At 38.1% G+C, this 24,455-nt stretch overlaps 1 long non-coding RNA gene across 1 annotated transcript; it reads left to right on the top strand.

Annotated features, from left to right (window-relative positions):
* Positions 1–70: 70 nt before the first annotated feature.
* Positions 71–24,455, top strand: LOC117801970. The gene is made up of 3 exons (XR_004624893.1): positions 71–184; positions 4,799–4,908; positions 24,068–24,455. It is a non-coding gene; the product is annotated as an uncharacterized LOC117801970 (long non-coding RNA).

Below are 24,455 nucleotides of genomic sequence, written 5' to 3'. Positions count from 1 at the left end.
TTGAAGAACGCTTCCGATTGGCTGGAAAAGGACAGTACCGGATCAAAAGATAGCCTTCCGCTCATTGGCCCGGAGTTGCTAGGGCTGAGAGCAAAGGTGTCGCCATTGGCTGGAGGCCCTAGAAGGACTAGATGTTCCCTCTTCGAAGTGCGTGGGAGTCAAGGCTTGGAAATGGCGCAGTGAGGTACCTGGAGTGACGGGTCCTACCCCTGTAAGGGCTTCAGAGGGTTGGGTTCACCGTTGTATAGAATGCGTGTCAGTGCCAACCATTTTCAAACCCACTGGGCCAGAAATCTTTGTTAATAGAAGGGTTGTTTGAAAATACAAAGCCAAGCCTCGTAGCTCTGTAAGATTTGCTGATTGGCTCTATCTTTGCATCTCATAGCTCCAGGCCGGTCTTTTCACCTTTCACGGGTAAATAGAAGAAACTAGAATTAGGAGATTTTCAAGGGCAAAATCTAACTTAATATTCATTTAAATAAATGTTTGCATAGCCAAATCTTATGTCAGACAACACTAACTCAAATTTTTAAATTAGGGTCCATTGTGGAATGGGTCTTCAGAGGTCACTGCCAAGGTGTTCGGTGACCCCAAATCTCTACAACAGCCTTATATATTGTTATACTAGGTATTCAAGATCTAATTGACTATTAATCAATTCATGAATGAGGCCGCAACCTATCTGGCAAGTAGAAGAGAGTTCCAAAGGGCTACAGGAAAGGAAAGGTTTCTAAAGGCTTTTTAAAGGTTTTAAAGGTGTGGAAAAAAGGAAATTGTTAGCAAAGAATCCATTGTTTGAGGCAAGGTCACCCTCCTGAGGGGGACGGAAAGAGTTTATCAGTAAATTTCCTAATGCTGACCGAGAAATTCCCATGTTGACTGGTTAGAAGTTAGGTTTCTAGGCTGAAATGACAGGTTAGGTGGGGTTTTTTTTTTTTAAGTCTTGGTTTACTGGTTCTGGGCCTTAACCTAAGTGACACCATTTTGGTCCTGTGGTTTTCTTTTTAACGATATATTTATATAAATGAGATCATATTATATGTACAGTCACGGAACTTTTTTCACTGTGAGGTCACTTTTCGTGTGAAAATATAGAACTACTTTTGCAGCTGCATAGTGTTCTATAAACTACCATTTAGTCTATTTTTACTTTGTGTATATATATACACACACAGTATCTTAGTGGATGCAGAAATGTGATCATTACTTTGCAGTCTTTTTCTCCCTCCTTGATGTGGGTGTATGCTACCATTTTTTTCTTACAAACTGCTGAAATAAACATCTTGTGTGTCACTAAGAGCTGTTGATTTTATGTGTGTCACTAAGAACTGTTTTTATTCTAGGGGGTAGATTCCAGCAGAATTGCTAAATGAAAGCATAGATGTCTTGATTTATTCGACTAATCTTCAACTGCTAGATTAAATTACTTCAATGTTTAAAACTCATATCATAAACAGTTCTGTAATGAACATAGTTCACATAAATTTTTGAACCCAAATCTCATTATTTCCTTTGAATAAATTCCCAAATGGAAAATTACTGAACTTATTTTTTAAATTCTTCTGAAAAATGTCTTTGCCAATCTACTAGGTCAAAAATAAAACATAGTTTTAGTTTGCATTTTTTAATTTGAAATTGAGCATTATTTGACATGGATTAGCCTTTGTGTTTGTTCCTGGGTTATCTTTCCATATCCTTCGACCATTTTTTATTGGGAAGTTATTTTTTATTATTGATGTATAAGAGCTTTTTATACAATATTATAAGAATTTTAACCCTTTAACACATGTTGCAGTGACATGCTTGTCTTTTGTCTTTTAATTTATTTCGTTGTGCCTTTTGCTATATGGAAGTTTTGTATTTTCTGTGTAGACTTGAAATGGGAGATTATAAGTTAATTTTTTTCCTTAGTGAATAGCTATGTTCCAAACACCACTTGCTGGAAATGGGTGTGATAAAGTGTTGTGGTTTTTTAATTACCAAGTAGAGGTAAAAGGAAAGAAGGATATCATCATTCTTAAGCCAACCTATTGTGACACCAGAGGTGGATTTCTGTAGTTTATTATTCTGTTTTTCTGTTTCCTAAACCAGCTTAAAATAGAAATCCCACTTTTGTTCTGCAAGTTTCCTCTTTTCATAAAGAAGTTGCTTGTATGGTTTCTAATGAGCCTAGAGGCCACAGAATGCTATTCAACTGCACTTGGCATTACTTGGCATTAGAGTCTTCATCTTCAGTGTCTTCCAAGTGCTTTCCCATTTCACTAGAAGCAGACAATAACTGGGATGCACAAGCTCTCCTTTGGTTTATTTTCTTGGCCTTATTCCTGAATGTGGACAGTGTGGATTTCCTCAGGCCTTGAATTTTTCTCATTTATTTCAAAACCTTTAAGTGTTTCAACTTTCACCTCAAAATGTAAGGCTTTTCTTTTTATTCACTACTTGGGATTCTTAGCACCAGTATGCTCATACAGTTTTAACAAAATGCATTCAACATGTTCATCATGAAATAACACAAACTCATCAGAACAATGCACGTACTTAGGGCAGCGCATGTGGGTGCGCTGGGGTAAGAGTAAGAAGACAATGTGGATGTGTGTTGTGCATTTTACCCTAGGTTACTTTGTTCAATCAAGTAGTGTTTTTCCAGTTTCACAGTAGTGCAAAGCATAGTCCTCTCTTGAAAAATCACGACTTCTTATTTTGGCAGTTATATTACTTTTTATCTCCTACATATAAACAGATTTTCATATTGAAGGCATGTGTTGTAACAAGAGAGACCAAAATAGATAACATACACACATAAACATATATATGCACTCTTCACACACAAATATATATATATGTATATATGTATGTATGCACACACACACACACGTAAACATACACCCCCCTACATTACTTTTACCATAGGGTTGATATGGGTTTAATTATAGAACACATAAAAAGCACTTGGGACCATGCTTAGTAGTTAGTAAATGCTCAATACATATTAGCTATTACTGTTATATATAGTGTAGTTTTTTTTTTTTAACATCTTGCAGTGTGGCAGTAAGAAACCATTCTTTTTATTTTGCCTTTCTCCTTCCCCTGCAAGTCATTTGTGTTCTTCATGACAGTTCTGCTGAAATCTGCTCCTTTCCATCCTCTGTATGGGAACTGAGCCTCTGCCTTATGAAAGGGTCCAATCTTCTTTTTGAAGATTTATTTACTTAGAGAGAGAGTGCACGCAAGCAAGGAGAGGGGCAGAGAGAGAGGGAGAGAGAGAATCCCAAGCAGACTCTGTGTTGAGGGTGGATCCCAATGTGGGGCTCGATTCCATGACCCCAAGATCATGCCCTGAGCTGAAACCAAGAGTGAGACCCTCAACTAACTGAGCCACCCAGGTGCCCCTATAAAGTCCAGTCTCAACAAGATGACTGCATTCCTTTAGGTTTTTCAGGGACCGTGTGAGTAACAACTGCTCCCATTTGTGTAGTGCTTTGTAGTTTACATAGGGATTTATGTCTATTTGACTCAGTGCAACCTTGAAAGCTAAATAAAGATGGTATTAAGATTTTTCCCATCTTACAGGACTGCTAGGGTTGCTGCAACAAAGCACCACAGACTAGGTGGCTTAAATGACAGAATTTTATTTTCTTACGCTTCTGGAGACTAGGAGTCTGAAATCAAGGTGTCAGTAAGGTTGATTTCTTCTAAGGCCTCTCTTCTTGGCACGTGGATGCTGCCTTCTCATTGTGTTCACATGGTCTTCCCTCTTTACCCATCTGTATCTAAATTTCCTCTTCTTATAAGGACATCAGTTGGAGGGGAGACAGAATATGATATCCTGAAATACGCCACTTTCAGAATATTGATTATTTTGAGCTGAAATGGAGGCAACTGAGTGCTCTCTATTCTCTCGCCATCTGCATAAAAGTAGGGCATAAATTTCCTGGAGAGTACCAGGAAGAGGAGAGGTGAGGAGAGCACTCTTATCACTGCAGGCGAGGAGTCAATACTGAGATGAGTTCGCATAAACAGACTTGACTAAAATAACGCTTAGCTTACGTTAAAAGATCTTTGTCCCCCACACATATTTCCTATTCATTTTTGCCCAATTAATGCACTTAAGAAGCCCAAATCCCCTTTCCTTTGTCTAGTTACTTCTACACAATTTATAACCTTCTGTTAAAAAGGTATGTAAGCCCCCAAGTCTGTCTGCTCTTTGACTTTTTTCACTTCTTTTCTGTGAAGCCCCCATGCATATACAATTTTGTTGATACTTAAAGTTAGGTATTTTTCTTATCCTGTTATTCTCTCCTGTTATTCTTTTGTCAGTTTAATTCTCAGGCCCCAGCTACTAAACCTAAGAAGGTAGGGGAAAGGTTTTTCCTTCCTTTCATAGTCATACTGGATTAGGGCTCCCCGCCTCAGAATGACCTCGTTTTAACTTAATTATCCCCATTTAAAGGCCCTCTCTCCAAATACAGTCAAATTGTTATGTAGGTGGTTAGGATTTCAACATATGAATTTGGGGAGAGCACAACTCAGCCTACAACAGATGGGAAAACTGATACTTTTTGAGGTCCAGTTTCTTGCCCAGGGTCAGAGCAAAGTCAGGGTTTACACATCCCTGTACTTGCTACTTAAACAACAAGGTACTTTCCAACTTTCACTTTATAATATAGCACAGAAATTTTTCTATATCAGTGGAAATACATGATTCTTTTTAATGTTATCTAGTGTCTTAGCTCAGGCTGCTATGACAGAATACCAAAGACTAGGTGGCTTATAAACAACAGAAATTTATTTTTCACAGGTCTGGAGGCTGGGAAATCCAAAATCAGGATGTCAGCAGATGTGGTGTGTTTGGCAAGAGCGCACTTCCTGTTTTATAGATGGCTGTCTTCTAGCTGTGCCCTCACAGGTGTAAGTAAGGGAGCTCTCTTGGTGTCCCTTTTATAAGACCACTAATCACCTACTAAAAGGCCCACCTCCTAATACCATCACATTAGGAGTTAGGATTTCAACATATGAGTTTTAGGGACAGACAAACAGCTACTTTCCCCTTGTATAAACATAATACAATTTAGTTAAACAATCCCGTATTGACCTAGGCTGTTTCTTGCTATTTAAAAAATAATTTAAAAAACTATTTAAAAAATAATTCTACAGTGAGCATCCTTGTAACTAAGTCTTTGCACCTAATCATCATTTTGTGAAGACAGATTTCTAGAAGTAGAATTGCTAAATCACACCATATGCAGTTTTTAAAGACATTTGTACCTATGAAGGTTTTTTTAAGAGAAAGTATTGTGCATTCTGCAATAATCACAGTTAAATGCTAAGTAATTCTTATCCTTTACATCCATGAGTCTACACATCCATACACGTGCACAAATATATCCCAGATTGGAAATTGCCAGTTTAATCAAAGTATGACCAGAGAAAAGTGAGTTCTGGAGGAAGCAGACTCTTTAATCTCACAAATATATCTCCAACACAATGCTTGGTGCTAAGAGACCCACAGTGAGTATTTGATGAATATGTGAATATTGATCAGAATATATAGTGCCTCATATTTGCCTAAAAATAATCCATTTCTTTTTTCTGACCCTGGGAGTGAGAGTAAAGGCATGACTACTGGCAGAGCAGGTTTTGTTTTTTTTTTTAAATATTAACGAAACATGCTTGCCATTCTAGATCAAATGGCTTACAGTTATTATTAGCAATAGGCTTAAAAATGCCTGTGCAATAGAAATGTCATCTTCATATATAATTTATAGAACAGGTAAAACATCACTAATGAACTATCTAATTGCTACTCCAAATGGTATGATTTCAAGTAAAGTGAGAGGGGGAAAAAGGTCACTGCTTTAATCCTATAAATTGCTTTAGTCTGGCTATAGAACGACTTTTTAAAAGTTCTAAATTACAGGGGCGCCTGGGTGGCACAGTGGTTAAGCGTCTGCCTTCGGCTCAGGGCGTGATCCCAGCGTTATGGGATCGAGCCCCACATCAGGCTCCTCTGCAATGAGCCTGCTTCTTCCTCTCCCACTCCCCCTGCTTGTGTTCCCCCTCTCTCTGGCTGTCTCTATCTCTGTCAAATAAATAAATAAAATATTTTTAAAAAAAAAGTTCTAAATTACAGGTTATTTGCAAATATCTTTTCTTGATTATTTGGTCTATGTAACAGCATAGGGATGGAGGAGGTTTCCATGGGTTGGCAAATAAAAAATTACCCGCCGTATCTTCAAATTCTCCAACGAATCCTTGGATTTTTATTGCATGTGCAGATGTGGCATCACAGAATTTTCATTCTCCTTTCAGTGTCTTTTGTTTTCTGCTCCTCATAATCTATAAAATATCTAGCAGCTTGATATAAAATAGCAGCAAAGAAGGGGTGCCTGGGTGGCTCAGTTAGTTAAGCATCTGACTCTTGATCTCAGCTCAAGTCTTGATCTCAGGTTGTGAGTTCAAGCCCCATGTTAGGCTGGGTATGGTGTCTGCCTAAGAAAAATTAAAAAAAAAAAATAGCAAAGAAATAACGAAAACACAATGACTTTTCAAATCATGGCTAAATGCATACATTTGGTATAAAATGGTCATAGCTTAAAAACCTTTCTTTATTGGGGGCGCCTCGGTGGCACAGCGGTTAAGCGTCTGCCTTCGGCTCAGGGCGTGATCCCAGCGTTGTGGAATCGAGCCCCACGTCAGGCTCCTCCGCTGTGAGCCTGCTTCTTCCTCTCCCACTCCCCTGCTTGTGTTCCCTCTCTCGTTGGCTGTCTCTATCTCTGTCGAATAAATAAATAAAATCTTAAAAAAAAAAAAACCTTTCTTTATTAATGGAGTGCATACCATGTGCCAACCACTGTGCTAGACGCTCAGAATAAAGAGCTCTGGATCTGGTACCTTCTCAATTCCAAGTGCATGACAGATTGCTTATTTTCATTTCATCTCTAAATGTTCAGGGTCTTTTTGTGGCATTTGTTCTTTTTATTTCACCTCCCTTTATTTATTCATTATGGGGTTTTTTGTTCACTCTTTTACTTATGTGTGTGTAAATAATTTTCATATCTTTTTTCCCTTCTGTTTCCTTCTACCTTTTATTACCTGCTAAGCTGACTCTTACATTTGTCTCCTATGTGTTTTCTCACCTATTTTTGTTTTGTTTTCTTCTAACTATTACTGACTTTTGGGGAGGGTAACTAATTTATAGACCATGTTTATAGTGTTTTATATCTGGTTTTTGTTCTCTTAAAATCAGCTGCAGTCTAGGTTAATGGCCTCTAAATTTTTTTGACCAGATAATCCATCAGTAAAAATTTTTTGAGTACTCCCCTTAATATATGAATATATATTTACTAATGAGCTACATAGATGTACATACACATATGTGAATATACACAGTTGTATAATAGACAATTTAAAAACAAAACCTGAAAAATTGAAATTGACAAAGGGTGAGATAAAAATATATAGGTTGAAATTCTAATTTTCCCTGAGTACCAGTGGATCATCTAGTGCACCCACTGTGGAAGCCCCTAGTTTGGATTTGATAAACTTATAGCTTGGTCTTCTATCATTGTAAGGAAGCCACTGAGCAACCTGTTTGTTCTATTCCCTTTTGGAATATTATGGGAGGAAAGAGTAAAGACAATTTTGAGAGTCATCTTTGGAGTCCAGCACATTGAAATCAAAATTCTCAAACAAAAAGAGTAATAAATGCCTCTTGTACCTTCAGAATAGGTAGAACCATCCTATCTGGGAACCATGCTGATGTGGGAGGCAGTAGATAATTAGCTTAATACCGGAACATTTCTTAAGGATGGCAGGGAAACTCTCTTTTATTTATTCATTTAAAAATTGTATCTTTATTGCTTTTTCTGTTGGAAAAGTAATATATGTGCATTGAAAAAAGCTCAAACATTATAGAACTATACAATGAAGAAAGTGAAAGTCTCCAATATGTTCTACCACCTAAAGAAAACCACTGTAATTGTGTGGTTATTGGCCTTCAGATTTTTTAAATGCACATGTTAACGTGTATTATTGTCTTCTTCAACCAAAATGAGACCATTCCTATTTATACAACAGTTTTTACTTCATTTTCCAAGAATATCTTTCAATAGTAATACAAAGAAGTTGTTCTTTTACATGGATGCATACTATTCCGTTTTATAGGGATATCTCTTTATTTTGTTTATGCTCATGCCCAATATTTTGCTCTTATAAACAATGCTACAATAAACAATAGTATACATGTATTTCTGCATTCTTGCCTGAGTAGTTTCAGAAAAGAGAAGTGAAATTCCAGGTGTAAGGATATGAAACATTTGTGGAACATTAAAATTTTCTATCGGTACTACCAAATTGCCCTGCAAAAGGAATACCAACTGATACTCCCACCAAAAGATTTGTGTGTTTATTTTTCCACACCTTTTCAGCACTAAAAACTATTAGTGTTTTAGTGATTTTTCGTAATGTGAAAGCTAAAATATATTTACTTGTTTTTTTAAATTTTATTTATTTGAGAAAGAGAGTGAGCATAAGCATAGCGAATGGCAGAGGGAGAGGGAGAAGCAGTGGAGCTCGGGCTCCATCCCAGGACCCCTATGATCATGACGTGAGCCGAAGGCAGACCCTTAACCAAATGAGCCACCCAAGCACCTCATTTACTTGTTTTAATTTGCCTATGTTTTATTGTTAATGAGATTGTGGATTCTTTCATATATTCACCAGCCATTTATATTTGTGAGAGCAAAGATTCTTTGTTTTGTTTCCTTTTATTGCTCAAATTTGCAAATATATACAAAAGAACTACCATGCTTCAACAGTTAACATTTTTGCCAAACTCAAACACCATGTCATTCCATATAAGAGTGCTTTTAAGTAAGACTGGAGGATATCATTTAGCGCCCTTTGATCCAGGCCCTCACCTCTAATTCCTTGGCTAACCAGAAAAACTGTGAACTAAAGGAGTAATGAGAGCCAACCCTCGGTGTCCTGTAGCAGTGAAAACCAAGTTACTGATGCAGGCCACCAGATGGCAGACCACGGGGAAAAAGAAAAAGGAGAGGAAGAAATCTAAACCTACCAAGACCCAGCTCCAGGATGACCAAGTGTTACAGAACTTGGTTTCCTGTTAGTATTGGGGGAAGGGAGGGAAGATTAGTCAGAGGCATTGTTTTAAACCATAGTAATGTACTTAATTATCTGATAGTAATGTGGTTTATTATGTGATGTATTTTATTATCAGATAAAATATCTTTTGTGTTTTTCCCCTATAAAGGTTATTACCATTCTAAAGGCCTCCAAAAATAATGTCTTAATTGGAATTGCACCAAACCTATAAGTTAATTTGAAAAAAAATCAAGATCTTTGTATTTCTTTTTCTCATGAGAGAACATGATGCTCTCCCCACTTATTTAGGCCTCCATTTGTATCCCTTATTAAGGATTGCAGTTTTCCTTATAAAGATCATGCATATCATTCATTAAGAATTTTACTGGGGGAGGGCGCGCCTGGGTGGCTCAGTCTGTTAAGCATCTGCCGTAGGCTCAGGTCATGGTCTGAGGGTCCTGGGATCAAGCCTCAGGGTCCCGGGATTGAGCCCCACGTCAGGCTCCTTGACCGGGTGGGGAGCCTGCTTCTCCTCTGCCTGCCGCTCCTCATCCCCGCTTCCCCCCACCCCGCGCTTGTGCACAGTCTCTCTCTGTCAAATAAATAAATAAATAAATCTTAAAAAAAAAGAATTTTACTTGGGGATGGGTTTATTTTACGTATTTCTAACCGGATTTTGATGATTTTACAGAAATATATTGGTATTTGCAGATTAAATTTTAATTTCATTTTTTATTAAAGTAGCTATAAGTTAGTTCTTTCTAGTTTTCTTGCTATGCAATTATGTAATCTGAAAAATACCATATTGTATTTGCCTTTCCACTGTTTATTTCTTTTATTTCTATTTCATGCGTCATTATATTGGCTAAAAAATGACATAAAAATGTAAAAAATTAATAGTAATGATAAATAATATAGCTTTATTACATATAATTGAGTTATTTGGAAAAGATACTCATGTTTATTTTAAATTTATATAATGGCATGTTTTTATTAAGAATATAAATGGGTATTGAATTTCATCCAGTGGCCTTTCAGCATCTCCTGATAAGATCACATACTTTTTCTTATTTAATCAATTTATGTGGTTATTTTATTAATGTTTCCTTATATTGCCAGTGTTTTGTGTCTAATATTCATAAGTAAGTTTTGTCTGTAAATTTTGGGGGAGTGTCATATCTTTATTGGATTGTAGTGTTAGAGCTATATTTAGCTCATAAAAGAATTGGATAACATCCAATAATTTTCTGTGTTTTATGTTCCAGAATAAATATATAATGATTTTTATCTGTTTTATTATTATTATGTTCCAAGGCAGTTCTGGAAAGAATGCTATTTTTAAAATTTAAAAATGAAAATCAAGAAATGCTTGTATTACAGTAGAGACATTTTTACAATTCAGAACCTTAAAGAGCTATAATAAAGGTTATTTTCCCCACCCCAACATGTTAAAGAAATGCCTGCCAAACCCATTATAAAAGATTATCTCTGTCTGGGTGTGCTACGGATTACACTATTACATAAAGCAGACAAAATCCTTTATTTTTCTCAGCTGTTCTGCTCAGTCATGGAAAGAATAAAATTATGCCTAGTGATTCAGCATCTGAAATATTATACCAAGTCAAAAGTTGCTGCCTATATAGTTTTCACAAGAAGCTATTGCATTTCTCAGGTTCTGGTAGATAATAATATTCCAAGGAAGTCTTTCTTGGTTGGGGGTGGGAAGCACTAAAGAATTTGACCCTTGTTTTATCTGGCTATATGACCTGCCTCTAGAAGTAAGTCATGGCTTGGATAATAAAAAAAGTAGTTGTGGTAAACTTCTACATGAATAATATTGATAAAGCTTCATTACGACCCTTCTCATGACCAGTCACAACATTGTTCAGCAGAACTTTCTGGCATGATGGAAGTGTTCTGTGTGTGCAATGCATACCTGTGTCTGTTGTGGCTCCAAGGACTTAAAATGTGGCTAATGCCAATGAGGAACTGAATTTTTACTTTTATTTAATTGTAATTAATTTAAGTAGCCACAAGAGGCTAGTGGTTACCATATTGGACGACGCAGCTTCAAAGCACGAAATTGAATGAGTATAAATACATTAAGGACCCAGAATGTTTTCAGCACGAAACATTCCTTATTGTGCATAAATAAATTTCACTTGCCAGTATTTTGACAACTGAAAATCCGTATCGGTCTCTGCTCTCTCCTCCAAAATCACTTATGCGTGCATTTAAAAAGTTGGTTTAATACTCTTCTCCTGTCTGAGACACCTTTTCCCATTCTGAGAAGTCTCTGTTTTTCCTCTCACTGGCATTTTGCTATTGTTGCTGCTCTTTGTTCACATGCTTTCAGCTCTGCTGTTAGGTGTCTTTGTAATTTCGCATCTGAATTTTTGTTAGTTTCTTTAAATAAAGCAATTGGGTTTAAATACTGACATGAACATGGATATGACATGTATGATGATGGATAATTATATCAATAAACCGGGCATGGGTAAAAAAGAGTGATCAAGAAGAGTTGGCAAAAAATGTAATGAGAACTTAAGAATAGAATTGGCGCTTTAGTATGGAAATTGCAGCCATATCATTGAACTCCTTTTCAAAGATGAAGCCATTTCACTGAATCCATTACTGTAATTACACTTTAAACTTACTAAAAATGTGTATCGGTATACACCAGTTTTACACGTAGTCTCCACACCCAGCTCCATTATTATTAAAATTTTAAGATTTGGTGGTTACATGATTATAGCAGTACTGCATTGAGTTGCTTCTTGTATTTCTGTAGGAGAAATTTGAACATATATTGGAAACTTTTTATGGTTCCAAACGACCTAATAGGATCAATGAATTATTTCAGTGAATTATCTTTTCATTAACAGATTGCAAAGTATTATTTTTAGAGAGGTTGAAACAACCATTCATTTGAAGATAAAGCTTCATCATTTAATAAATTAATTCATCATTCAAGTCGTAATCTTCAGCAGTTGAGAATAATGGTAGCTACCTAAATATAAAAAACCAAAAGCTCGGGGCGCCTGGGTGGCACAGCGGTTAAGCGTCTGCCTTCAGCTCAGGGCGTGATCCCGGCATTATGGGATCGAGCCCCACATCAGGCTCCTCTGCTATGAGCCTGCTTCTTCTTCTCCCACTCCCCCTGCTTGTGTTCCCTCTCTCGCTGGCTGTCTCTATCTCTGTCAAATAAATAAATAAAATCTAAAAAATAAAAAAAAAACACCCAAAAGCTAATTTTTTAATGAAATTACCTGTGGCTAGAATCCAAATATTGAAAACACTGAAATATTGGACTGCCTGGGTACTTAAAAAAAGAACCCAAGTTTCTATCGAGATGCTGAGACTGGTGGTGGAGGCCAACTCTCAGAGGGATGAAAGAGGTGGCAAACTCTTCAGGAAGGAGCAGAAACGAAATGCTACACCTCACTCGGATCAGTAACTGAGATTAGCCCAACATTTTGATAAAATATAATCTTATTCCCTGGGTCCCCCACCAACTCACAAATTTAAGTTTGCATTGTATCTTAGGAAAAGTTTTGCTAACAAAATAATGGCATGAACACAGGAAATAACAAAAAACATGAGACGATTCTTTTTATCTGTTTTTGCATGATTACTTCATTTTAAAAATGAATGTAATGTAAGATCATTTTTTTATGATGGCTAATAATATTAGCTGTTTTTGCCTGTTTGTTTTTTCAGGTAAACTTCAGAATTATTTTGCTAAGTCCTCCCAGAAGTATTTTTATTAGGATTTTGCCTAATAACTTGAAGTATATTAATTAATTGGTGGGGGAAATGACAGTATTAAAATATTAGTCTTCTGAAATATAACTCTTCTTGTACTTAATATCTTTCAGGAAAGTCTTCTCATTTTCTCCGTATTAATGATATATTTTTCATTAAAGGTCATTAACATATATTCATGTCTGCTGCTACTGTAAATCAGGATTCCTTTTTAATTATATATTTCAAACTGGGTATTGTTGGTACATATGAATGTTATTTCAACTTTATATATTTCCAACCATTTTACCCAAACTTTTAAAGTATTCTATATTTCTCTCCCTGAAATGGAAGTTTCTTTTGTTGTCTATTCTTTTTTTTAAGATTTTATTCTTAAGTAATCTCTACACCCAGCGTGGGACTCGAACTTACGACCTGGAGATCAAGAGTCGCATGCTCTACTGACTGAGCCAGCTGGGCACCCCTTGTTGTCTATTTTCTTAATCAAAGTAGAACCTACTCATTTCATACATGTCATGTTTATTACAGTTTGAGACTTACTAGGGTTGGGAGCACTGGCCTATCACGTGTAGACAGACAGAAGGCTCTTTCTAGCAGATTTAGGATAACAAAGGCAAATCATACTCCAGAATATCTACAGATCAACTTAGAAATAGTAATTTCTGAGGTGTCTGGGTGGCTTAGTCAGTTAAATATTCTACTCTTGATTTCAGCTCAGGTCATGATCTTAGGATCCTGGGGTAGAGCCCCATGTCAGGCTCCCTAGCCAGCAGGGAGTATGCTTGTCTCCCTTTCCCTCTGCTTGGTCTCTCTGTCTCTCTCTTTCAAATAAGTCTTTAAAAATAAAGATTTAAAAAAAGAAATAGCAGTTTCTTCTCAGACATTCAAGGATGCATAGGGAAGATTTTGTTAGAGAAAAAATTACCCTACGGGTGTTCAGAATTTGTTGCCATAAACTTCTGAAGCTTTTGAAGATGTTACTGTTATGTTGATGTGTTGGCAATAAAGTAGGCATTTAATTTAATTGAATGAATGAATATCTGTAGCACTTTGTATGCCCTGAGGATATAGTGATGAGCAAAAATAAAGCTTAAGGGAAGATAAGACATTAAATGCTCACCCAGATAAATGCATCATCTGGTCCTGGAGTGGAGAATTTTAGGAATCCAGAAATTGTGGCAGCCACAGGAACCCCTTCAATTTGACCTTAACCACCCACAGGAAATCTAACCCTAATTAATGCTTTTTCTTTTAGGATTTCCCATCTGAAATCCCTGATCTGTGAAACAAAGGCTGGAAATAGACTTTAAGACTGTCCTACTGGACACATTTGTCAAACAGATGAAGAACTAGGTTAGACAGCCCCTAAACCATCACTCCAAATTCAGTTAGATAACTAAACTTTCTCTTGCCTGACCAACTTTGTCCCCCACTTGCAAATTATGAAATATTCTCAATGCCTTTTCAAGAAACTAACAGAGCCTGAGACCTCAGTCTGCAGCATCTCTGAACAGCAGATCAACCTAGCTATTTATATTGCGCATTGGCTGAGGACTTTTCACTTGCCCATAGGCACTGTTCAGAGTGTCCAGACCACACACTGGGTATATCTCAACTGTACCCTTGAAGCGGGACTCAGTTGAACTCCATGATCCATTGCTTTTGGGTGGAGCTCCATGTGCCTAGGACTAGGAAGTGCCTAAAACCTACCTGATAACATATATAGTCAGTCCAATTAATCCAGTCAGGAAAACAGAAACCACTGTACATAGTTCAAATAGAAAGGGATTTAATTCTGGAAAATGGTTACAAACATGTTGTAAGGGCTAGAGGAGAAAGGGAGAGAAAGAAAGGAATGTCACCCAGAGATGAGCAAGCTGCTACCACCACTCCGCCTGGAGCCCTCCAGCTGCGTGTGCTGCCAGAAAGTTACTGTGTGGCCTGTGTTAACTCCACCTTCAGAGAAGGGGCTCCCCGTGGCTAGTGCCAATCTGCCATTGAGACTCTTCAGCTACTGGGACCAGACTAGAATGGCTTATTCTTTTCTCCCACCAGTGACTCCCATTGGCCACATCTGACTGGAAGCCAGTGGGTAAAGGATTTGGGGAATGGAGTTATAGGCTTCCAGCCCCTGCAATTACAGACTACAGAAGGGAGAGTGTGGCATTGTGCCAACAGAAAGAAAAAAAAAAACCTGGCACAATAACATCATTTAGGTAGATGTTTATCATTTTTAATCATTTCTGTTTGGGGGATAATTACTTCTGAATGGATTGGCTAAGTGTAAAGGACTAATCACTTTCTGATTATTTCCTGAGAAATCTTGCTATTGAGGCTTATTAAGGTGGCCATAGCACAGACAGCTAGGGAGCCAAGAGTGGTGGAGAAAGGGAAGAATGGACAGGACAGAACAGGTCCAGGGGCAGACATCTGGATAATTGATCTGAGAGGCCAGCATGCATTTTGAAAAAGACTCCACCTTTCTAATGAGAAAACATTTTGCCTCTAAAATTGAGGACTGAGGTAGAACAACAATAAAAACCTTTTCTTTTGTCTGAGTAGCAAGAGCCAATGAGTTTCACAAGAAGAAAAAAATCTAGCTTACTAATTATATGTAAAATCTCCTTTAAAATAGAACAAAAATGAGTCACCAAAAATACAAAAGCTACATACATTCGCATCCTTCCATGTTTTTAGATAACTAAGTAAAACAGCATAACAACGTTATGTCCCCAAATTAGCTTCCTTTCATATTCCACCCAGGGATATCCACTAGCATTTGTAAAAAGCGCACATTACCATCAGTTGATACCTGATGTGGAATTTGTTAAACTTCTTTGTATTTCCTCCACCCTCACTCTGATTCACAAAATGCTTTGTTGGAGTTTACTGAGATTTTGTGGCTTATCTGACTCACAAATGAGTTCATTCCTATTTTGTTAGTTGGCATATAAAACATTCAATGAGCAATGCTGAGCAGGATGATATTCTATGAGTAAATATGTATAGATCATTTCAAAGATTGTTTTGAAAATTATTTTTAGTAAAGTACATTTAATTTTTAGAATCTTGGGAACTTAAAACATTAGGCTTTAAAATGAACTTTGTCTGCTCCTTGCCAGAGTGTATAAATGGGAGTTATAGATACCTTAAGTTAATGACTATATTTTGTGGGGTACCAATCTGAAATGTTGTTCTAGAAACTTCTGTCAGAATTATGAAATATTTTAGAATTACAAAAGTTGGAATGGGTTTCTGGAACTACTTTTTTTTTAAGCTGCCACTTGCTGTCATCATGAAATACATACTATTATAACCCAATGAAAATTAATATAAAAATAATAAAGTAAGTGTATATATATTTGCATTTAAAGTTTTCACGTGATAAAAGGAAGAATATTTTGGTCAGGTATTTATGTTTATGCACAATGCTCTCCCAGTTCTTATGGAACTGAAGTAGTCGATTCATTTAATAATTAATCCTCCTAGGAAAATACTGGAAAGGTAAAAGCAGTGGATCAAGTTATATTGGCTTGTGTAACTTAAACTTTCCCCTCTCTCCTCTTCGAGGTAGTAGGGTGAACATTCAAGACACACTCCTAGAGTGCTTTCACACACTACCAGTACTTACTTGCATTCAGGCCATCTGCACAGGTGTGGCTATACTGTTTGTTCAGACAATGAAACATGTCCATACCCATTGTGGTAGGTAGAATAATGGTCCTCAAAGCGTCCACTCCCTCCACCTCTAGAACTTGTGAAAATGTTACCTAACGTGGCATAAAGGACTTTGCAGATGTGATTAAGAATCTTGAAATTAGATTTTTTATATTATCCAGTGAGCTCAGTCTAATCACATGCCTCTTTACAAGGGAACTTTTTCCCAGCTAGGATCAGAGAAAGATGAGACTATGGAAGAAGAGTTAGAGGGAGATACAATGTTGATGGCTTTGAAGACAGAGGAAGAGGCCACAAGTCAAGTAATGTGGGCAGCCACTAGAAGTTGGAAAAGGCAAGGAAACAGAATCTGCCTTAGGGCCTCTGGGAGGCTCTGTTGACGCCTTGATTTCAGTTCAGTGAGACATGAGCCTGATTGGTGACCTACAGAACTATAAGATAACAAATTTGTGTTGTTTAAGCCACTAGATTTGTGGCAATTTGTTATTGCAGCAATAGAAAACTGATTATACATAAAGCCACTGCCTTAAGCCCACTTGCTGCCTTGGCCATCCTGCCCTTGCACTGGGACTCTTAAGCCAGGAACAAAAGGGGACACCCCTGGCATAGCAGAGTTCCCTAGAGCCCTGTTCTGACACTGCATCCAGCTTTTAGTTCTGACGGGCCTGTGTCCAAGCTTTACCAGTGTGAAATGTTTTGACCATAACTTTTGATTACAGGGACCTAAATCAGTGACTTTCAAACTTTTTTGACTCCAACCCACCTACAGTAAGATATACATTTTGATGTAAACCTGATATACACACAATTCACACACACACACACACACATTATATAACTCAAAACCAATGTTTCATGAAACAGTGCTTATCTTTACTACATGCTCTGTACTCTGATATTTTCAATTCTATTCTCTTCCTTTTTTCTTGAGACAGAGAGAGAGTACATGCGGACCTCAAGAGGGAGGAAGGGGCAGAGAGACAGGGAGGGAGAAAATCTTAAGCAGGCTTCATATTCAGCACTGAGTGCCATGCGGGGCCCATATCATACCCCTGAGATCAAGACCTGAGCCTGGTTAAGTATCACTTAACCAACTGAGCCACCAGGCACCCCTATTCTCTTCCATTTTTTAATGTAAATTGCAATCCACTAAACTGATTTCATGATTCCTTAGGCTGCAACCCTGGACTGAAAAACACTGACCTAGATCATGACAACTCTATGGTCAGGATGTAGAATTTCTGCTGGAGAATACATTCTGTTTTATTTTAAAGGAAGCATAAACATGTGTTCAGAACTTAATTTGTTCCTATATGTAACCTTAATTTGTTATTGTTATTTATTAATGTACCAAAAACATATTGGTTTTCTGAAAGTGAACGTCAAACCCATGATAGTTTATAATCAGTAAGAGAGAAGGACCACAACAGGGAGAAACAATTTTTAAATGAATAGTCATTGGGTACATGTATTTAGTGTTCTGTTTTCTATGTTGTATCTCTCTCCTTTTTTTCCTTATTGCTATTTATAGCAACAGCATTATTTCAAATACTTATAGTTCGTTTCAGTATCCCTGAATTTAGAGGTCCTGGAGGAGTTTACACATGCATTTAAAATCATATTTGTTACAATTCAATTAGCTTTTCTAGGTGTTGGTAGCAAAAGGGTTTGAAGCTTGTGATACATTAGTTAGCTTTCACTAGGTTATGAAAAACATCCACCCAACTCCCGGTGGCTTATGACAGCAAAGTTTTATTACTCAATCACCACACATATTGGCTAAGCTCTGTTCTGGGATCTTCATTCTGGGTTGTAGACTGAAGGAGCAGCCCTCTATATGAGACACACTGGTTCATGGCTAAACCCTGGGATGTTTCTTAAAGCTTCTGCTCAGATGGGGGGGGCATACATCACTTCCACATACATTCCACACACAAAGCAAGCCATAAGGCTAAACTTGATGGCTATGCAGTGGTGAACACAATCTGTTTAAAGGCAGAGCAACAGATAATAGGGAACAATGGTATAATCTAGGCCTGTGTTCGCTCCCATGATGCTGCAACCAGAAGGGTTTATCCTTGCATCTCTGTCAATTCAAAACTCTATTTTATTGTTGGATTATATCTGAGACTTACCATTATAGCATTTATGCTTCCCTTTTTAATGTATCTTCAATCACGCTATAATGTTGTTTGTTTCCCTTAATGCTTTTTGCTATAAAATCAGTTGTGCTATCATGTTTTTATAGGCCACACATGGCTGTGGCTACCATAGCTTATAATAACATTAGGAAAACAGTGTTTTTCTAGCTTAGCCTACACTCACAGCAATGCAAGACCCCATTTCTCTCTCAAACCTCACCAGGCACAGCATGTGCTTCTGCAAGGAGTCCAGTGGTGCCCAGGAGGATCCCTCCCGGGACCTGTGCAGCCTTCCTAGCCTGCTGAGAAGAGAGCAGTGTTCCCTCCCACCTCCAGATGTCTACAGAGCACAGCTGCTTTGCACAGCTCACACCTTCAGAGGCTCCAGGGATTTCACTCTTTTCTAAATTAATAGCCATCCTTCCCTAGGGCTTTGGCTCAAGTTTCTAGTTGCTGGGACACCACTGGATAGAGAATAATATGATTAATACTCAAAATTACTCTGACAGCCGAACCTTCTATTTCAATAAAGCTTCTCTCTCCCTCTCCCCCCTTCCCCCTTTTCCTTCTCCCTCCCCTTTCCCCTCTCTCCCAGCCCCTCCCCACTCCTCCTCTGCTGTGGATGCTTGTATATCCTCCAGTAACCAACTCCATCCACCCTGGAAGCTGTGAAACTGATAACATTTAAACATCAGGTTTTTATTATGCTCGTACAGGCACTATGAATTGTAGGCCATTCCCCTTGCTTTATTAAAATTTTCTTCTTTTAAAAACTCGATAATCACACATGGGAAAAATCAATAATATAATAGGGCTTTTAATGAAAACCATTGTCTACTGCCCCATCCTCTCCCACCCCTAATTCGATTTCCCAAAAGGAACCACTTTTAATTGTTTCTGTTTCAAGGTTTTTTAGTGGTTACTTCCCTAGTTCTAAATAAGGGGACTTTCCTGCTATTTCTTGATTTATTGGTAAATCAGTACATTAGGTGAGAAGGTTAATACCCCTATAAAGGTTGACATTTATTTTTTCTCTAGTAACCCATATTTAAGTTTTCCCTGTTTGTTTCATAGGCTGCTTCTAAAAATTAAAAACTACTGACAATAACAACAATGTAAATATTGTAACTACGTAAATATTGTTGATAGAAATATTAGATACTAAGATTTCATTTTCCTGTCCACAGGGACCCTTAGAGATCATGTAAAAAAAAGATTGCTCAGATTTAAGATACCAATTTTACTTGGCTGGTTTGATTTTATATTTCCATCTCTTTTCACTTAGGCTGAAAATCTGGCTTCAATGATGATAACATAACAATCAGTACCTAGAGCTCTGTTACTCTCTTTTCCCCAAAAGTTTATTTTCAAAAATGTCAAACCTACAAAAAAAGCTAAAAAAAATAGTACAATAAATGTCTGCACATCTTTTATCTAGATTCATAAATGGTTAAAAAATTGCCACATTTGCTTTATTTCGCTTTTATTTTTGCCGAGTCATTTGGAAGCACATTGCAGACAGCTCGACAATTCACCACTTGCATTTTCTCCTACAAGGACATTTTCTTACAAAACCGAGATCCCATTATCAGACCCAAGGAATTTAATATTAACATACTGTGACATGACCCATATCCAGATTTCCCCAGTTATCCCCCAAAATGTCCTTTGTAGCTTCTTTCTATCTAGAATTCGATCAAGCTCATTCATTACATATAACAGAAATACCTCTTTAGTCTCTTTTGTTGTCCCTTGCTTTTTTTTGGATGGGGGAGAGGGGGTGTTCAGTACATTTGACACTTTTGCAGAGTACAGGCAATTGCTCTGTAGAAGAATGCCCTACATTCTGGATTTATCTAAGTCCTTCGTCATGATTAGATTCTTAAGATTAAACATTTTTTGTAAGAATATCGTAGTAGAAGTATGCACTTCCCGTCGCATCACATCAGAAGACACAAAATGCCAGTTCATCTCATCGGTGATGATGCTAATGATCATCTTCTTCAGACGGTAGCTGCTAGAATTTCTCCAGTGCAAAGGTATCCTTCCCCTTTGTAAAAAAACAGTCTATGGGGTGACTCTTCAAGACAATGTAAATCTCCTGTTCCCCAATCACCTTTAACTTGATGGTTTTAGCATCTCCTGATGACCCTTGCTTGAATCCGTTACACTGAGGTTTTATTTATTTATTTATTCATTTACTTAAACATTTTGTTTATTCATTTGCGAGAGAGAGAGCACGAGGTGTCGGCGGGGGCGGGGGGTGGGGGTGTGGTGAGGAGGGACAGAGGGAGAGGGAGAAGCAGACTCCTTGCCGAGAAGTGAGTGTGAAGTGAGCAGAAGTCCCAGGACTCTGAAAACATGACCTGAGCCAAAGGCAGATGCTTAATGGACTGAGCCATCCAGGCTCCCCTAAACCAAGATTTTTTTTTAAAGATTTTATTTATTTATTTGTTTGGGGGGGGAGGGAGATAGAGCATGCACAAGCAGGGGGAGCGGCAGGCAGATGGAGAAGTAGGCTCCCTGCTGAGCAAGGAGCCTGATGTGGGACTTGATCCTAGGACCCTGGGATCATGACCTAAGCCTAAAGGCAGATGCTTAACCGACTGAGCCACCCAGATGTCCCTCCCCTACATGGAGATTTTAAAATGATAATTTTTTAAATCATTCTTTCATAATGACTGCATAGTATACCAGCCTTTAGAATTGTATCATTATTTATCAGTCCCCTATTGATGGATATTTAGGTTGTTTCTGGTATTTTGCTTTTACAAACAATGCTGCAAAGAACACCCTGGTATCTGTATGCAAACGTGCAACTATAATTGTTAGATGAATTCCAGGAAGAAAATTTGCTCCATCAAAGGCATTTAACGTTTTGATAGCTATTGCGATGTTACCCCACCACCACCACCACCACCAAAAGAAGGGATACAGATCTCCATTCCCACTATTAGTGCATAAGACTGCCAATTGTTCCAATTCCCTGATTTTTTTGACTCTATATTTTTGCTTTATATGTACTACCACCTCCTATTTTTCCAGCTCACTCTCTCTGTACCTTGACTCCCACAATTCCACTGCTCCTGAAGCCTACAGGTTTTCACCACTCTTCTCTACTTCCTCAGTTTATATTCCATGCTCCATCATTGTAATTACTCATTTGCATATTCACTCAAATCCCTTACTCCTCTCTCCCTTCACTGTACTTCATGACCAAACTCCCACCCCAGTTAAAGCCAACTCTCTTCCTGTGTCATACCCGGCAGCTAGATATGACTGGAGAAAAACAACTCAGCAGAAGACACTCGCTGTAAACTCATGACCTCAACTTCAAACGGGCCTTTAATAAAGTCCCAGTACGTGCTCTAGCCCATTCCTCTCTGCCTTTTCTAGAGGGCCGTTTCATTTCTTTCCTTTCTCTTCAACCTCCAACATCTCCTGATCTCCCATTGATGATTTTGCCTCCTGCCTCACAGAGAAGAGAACTTGCACAGCGACCACCACAGCTACTGGCCCACCAGCTTCCTTGCCCCCAATATTCTGCCCTCTGTCCTGTAACTGAATATGACTTTGGTTCTCCTTTCTCGAGCCACCCCTGTACTTGTGCATTGCATTCCACATACTCAAGGTTCTCTCTCCAGCAATTGTTCTTTCCCTCTCCTGCATCACTGAGGTTTTCTCCATACTGAATCATTCCCATTAGGATCAAGCATTCTGTAGTATCTCCCATTTGGGAAAGAAAATCATCTATTGACTCCAATCTCTTCTACCCAGCATCCCACTTGACATTATTGTAGTGAATACTATTGTGCTCCATCAAGAGTCCCTCCTTAGGGCCAAAACTCCTATTCCCCAGCTGCCGGGAATATCCCCTGCCATTAGCTCACAACCACATCATTCACTAGGATCACCTCTTGGCCACAAAGAACTGTCTCTCCTAAAGCTATAGCTCCTCCTAAGAGGCAGCCCATGAAGTGACTGTCTAAGGCAGGAATACAAAGCCTGGCCCTCTTGGCTCAAATTTGGGACAACTCCAAAGAGTCATTCCTGCTCCAGAACTCCCCATAGGATGACTGAGGCCTCAGCTGAAACTTCACTAGGTCAGCTTTTCCACTGTCCAGTCTTATCTTCCTCACTTCCTCAGAGGTATCTCTCTAATAAACTTCTGCGTGCAACTTTCCCCCTAGGAATTTGTATGTCGGGAACTTAGAGTAAAACAATGGTCTACCAGAGGTGGCAGTAGCCTCCAGTAGTTGTGACATTTACAACATAATTATAGACTATTTATTTGTTTAAAAAGCCAGGTCATTTGTTCTGTAGAATTTTCCATATTCTGGATTTGGGTGATTGTGTCCCCGTGTGTATTCTTATTTCTGATACTTTCTGTAAACTAGTAGTTATAGGAGAGTATAACCAGTATGGTAATTTTACTCTGCTAGATTAATTAGATTCACCTCCACCCATTTAAACCCGTTATTCTGAAACTCTTTTTTACTTTTTTTTTCCTACGCTGTAAAATTTAAATATTGATTATCTGATGCTAAGAGATAAAAATCAAAGCTCCCCATGATCAGGAGAGATCATTTATGATTGCATTCCACTGCCCCAGCTTCCAAACCCCTTCCACACAAACCCACACACAGACTTCATATATGTAACCGAAAGGCCTTCCAAATTCTTAATGAAAACTGGGAACAAATAACTGGAGAATGTGTTTACCTAGGTTTACAGCCTTAAACACTAAACACCTTCCTCTCAAAGCAGAGTATGATTATCTTGTTCTCATCAAGGAAGGGAACCAAAGAAGGGATTATTTGCATATAGAATTCCATGTTGTTACTAATTTTAAAAGCCATCCTGGCTTTCTTCTGTCAAATGGTTTGATTGTGGATCACATTCTTTCATCGACAGCTGGTGTATTCTAAGTCAATTAATCAACATGCATTTATCAAGCACCTGCTGTGTGATCAACGTCATTCTTGGAGAATTCATGCTGATTAAATTCTCCCTAAAACAATCAGGAAGCTGTATCTTATTTCTGCTCTGCCCTCATCCCCACCCCCAATTCACACAAATGCATTCCAAAATCAAATAGATGCTCTTTTTGTAACAATTTACTGTTTTGAATTATCTACACAGTGCTCCATTCTGTTCGGAGTTGATAACACTCTGGACAATTATGATTTTTCTAAGGTACTAAAAGCACTTTTGCATAAATGTATATACCCTTTTGTGTAATTATGTTCTCTTATGTGTCTCCTTTTAAAGAAATCTAAGAGTTTTTGTTCATTTTATCTTTTTGTTAATGTCATTACAAGTAACAGAAACCAGCTAGAGCTGGCTCAAGAGAAAATAAAAACTTATTGGAAATCTTTTAGGCTCTCTCATGGAATCCAAGAAGAACTAAACTACCAAACGGGTCTCTGGAAAGGCAGAAGACAGGGAAGCTCTGGGGACCCTGACAACAGCTGCTCACAAATCTTCCCTTTGGAATTCTGCCATTAACAGGACTCAGAGCCAAACGTCTCTGATCTCTGTGTATCTCAGTTCAAAATTCAAATTCTCGGGCAGGAGGATCTGATTGGCTGTGCTGTGATCAGCAGGCTGCTGCTGCTCCAATCAAGGATGGCCAGGAGACAGGGTTGCTTTCTCCGTATGTGCACCTCTAATGCAGAGCCACCAGCCGTGTGTGGCTACGGAACACTTGCAAGGTGGCTGGGACACTGAGGAAATGAATTTTTTCATTTTACTTGTTATTCTTTTAAA

This window comes from Ailuropoda melanoleuca, chromosome 4 (assembly GCF_002007445.2).
Source record: "Ailuropoda melanoleuca isolate Jingjing chromosome 4, ASM200744v2, whole genome shotgun sequence".
In the NCBI taxonomy this organism is placed as follows: domain Eukaryota; kingdom Metazoa; phylum Chordata; class Mammalia; order Carnivora; family Ursidae; genus Ailuropoda; species Ailuropoda melanoleuca.
Note: the sequence above shows the minus strand (reverse complement) of the source record. Positions and strands in the feature narration are given on the sequence as shown.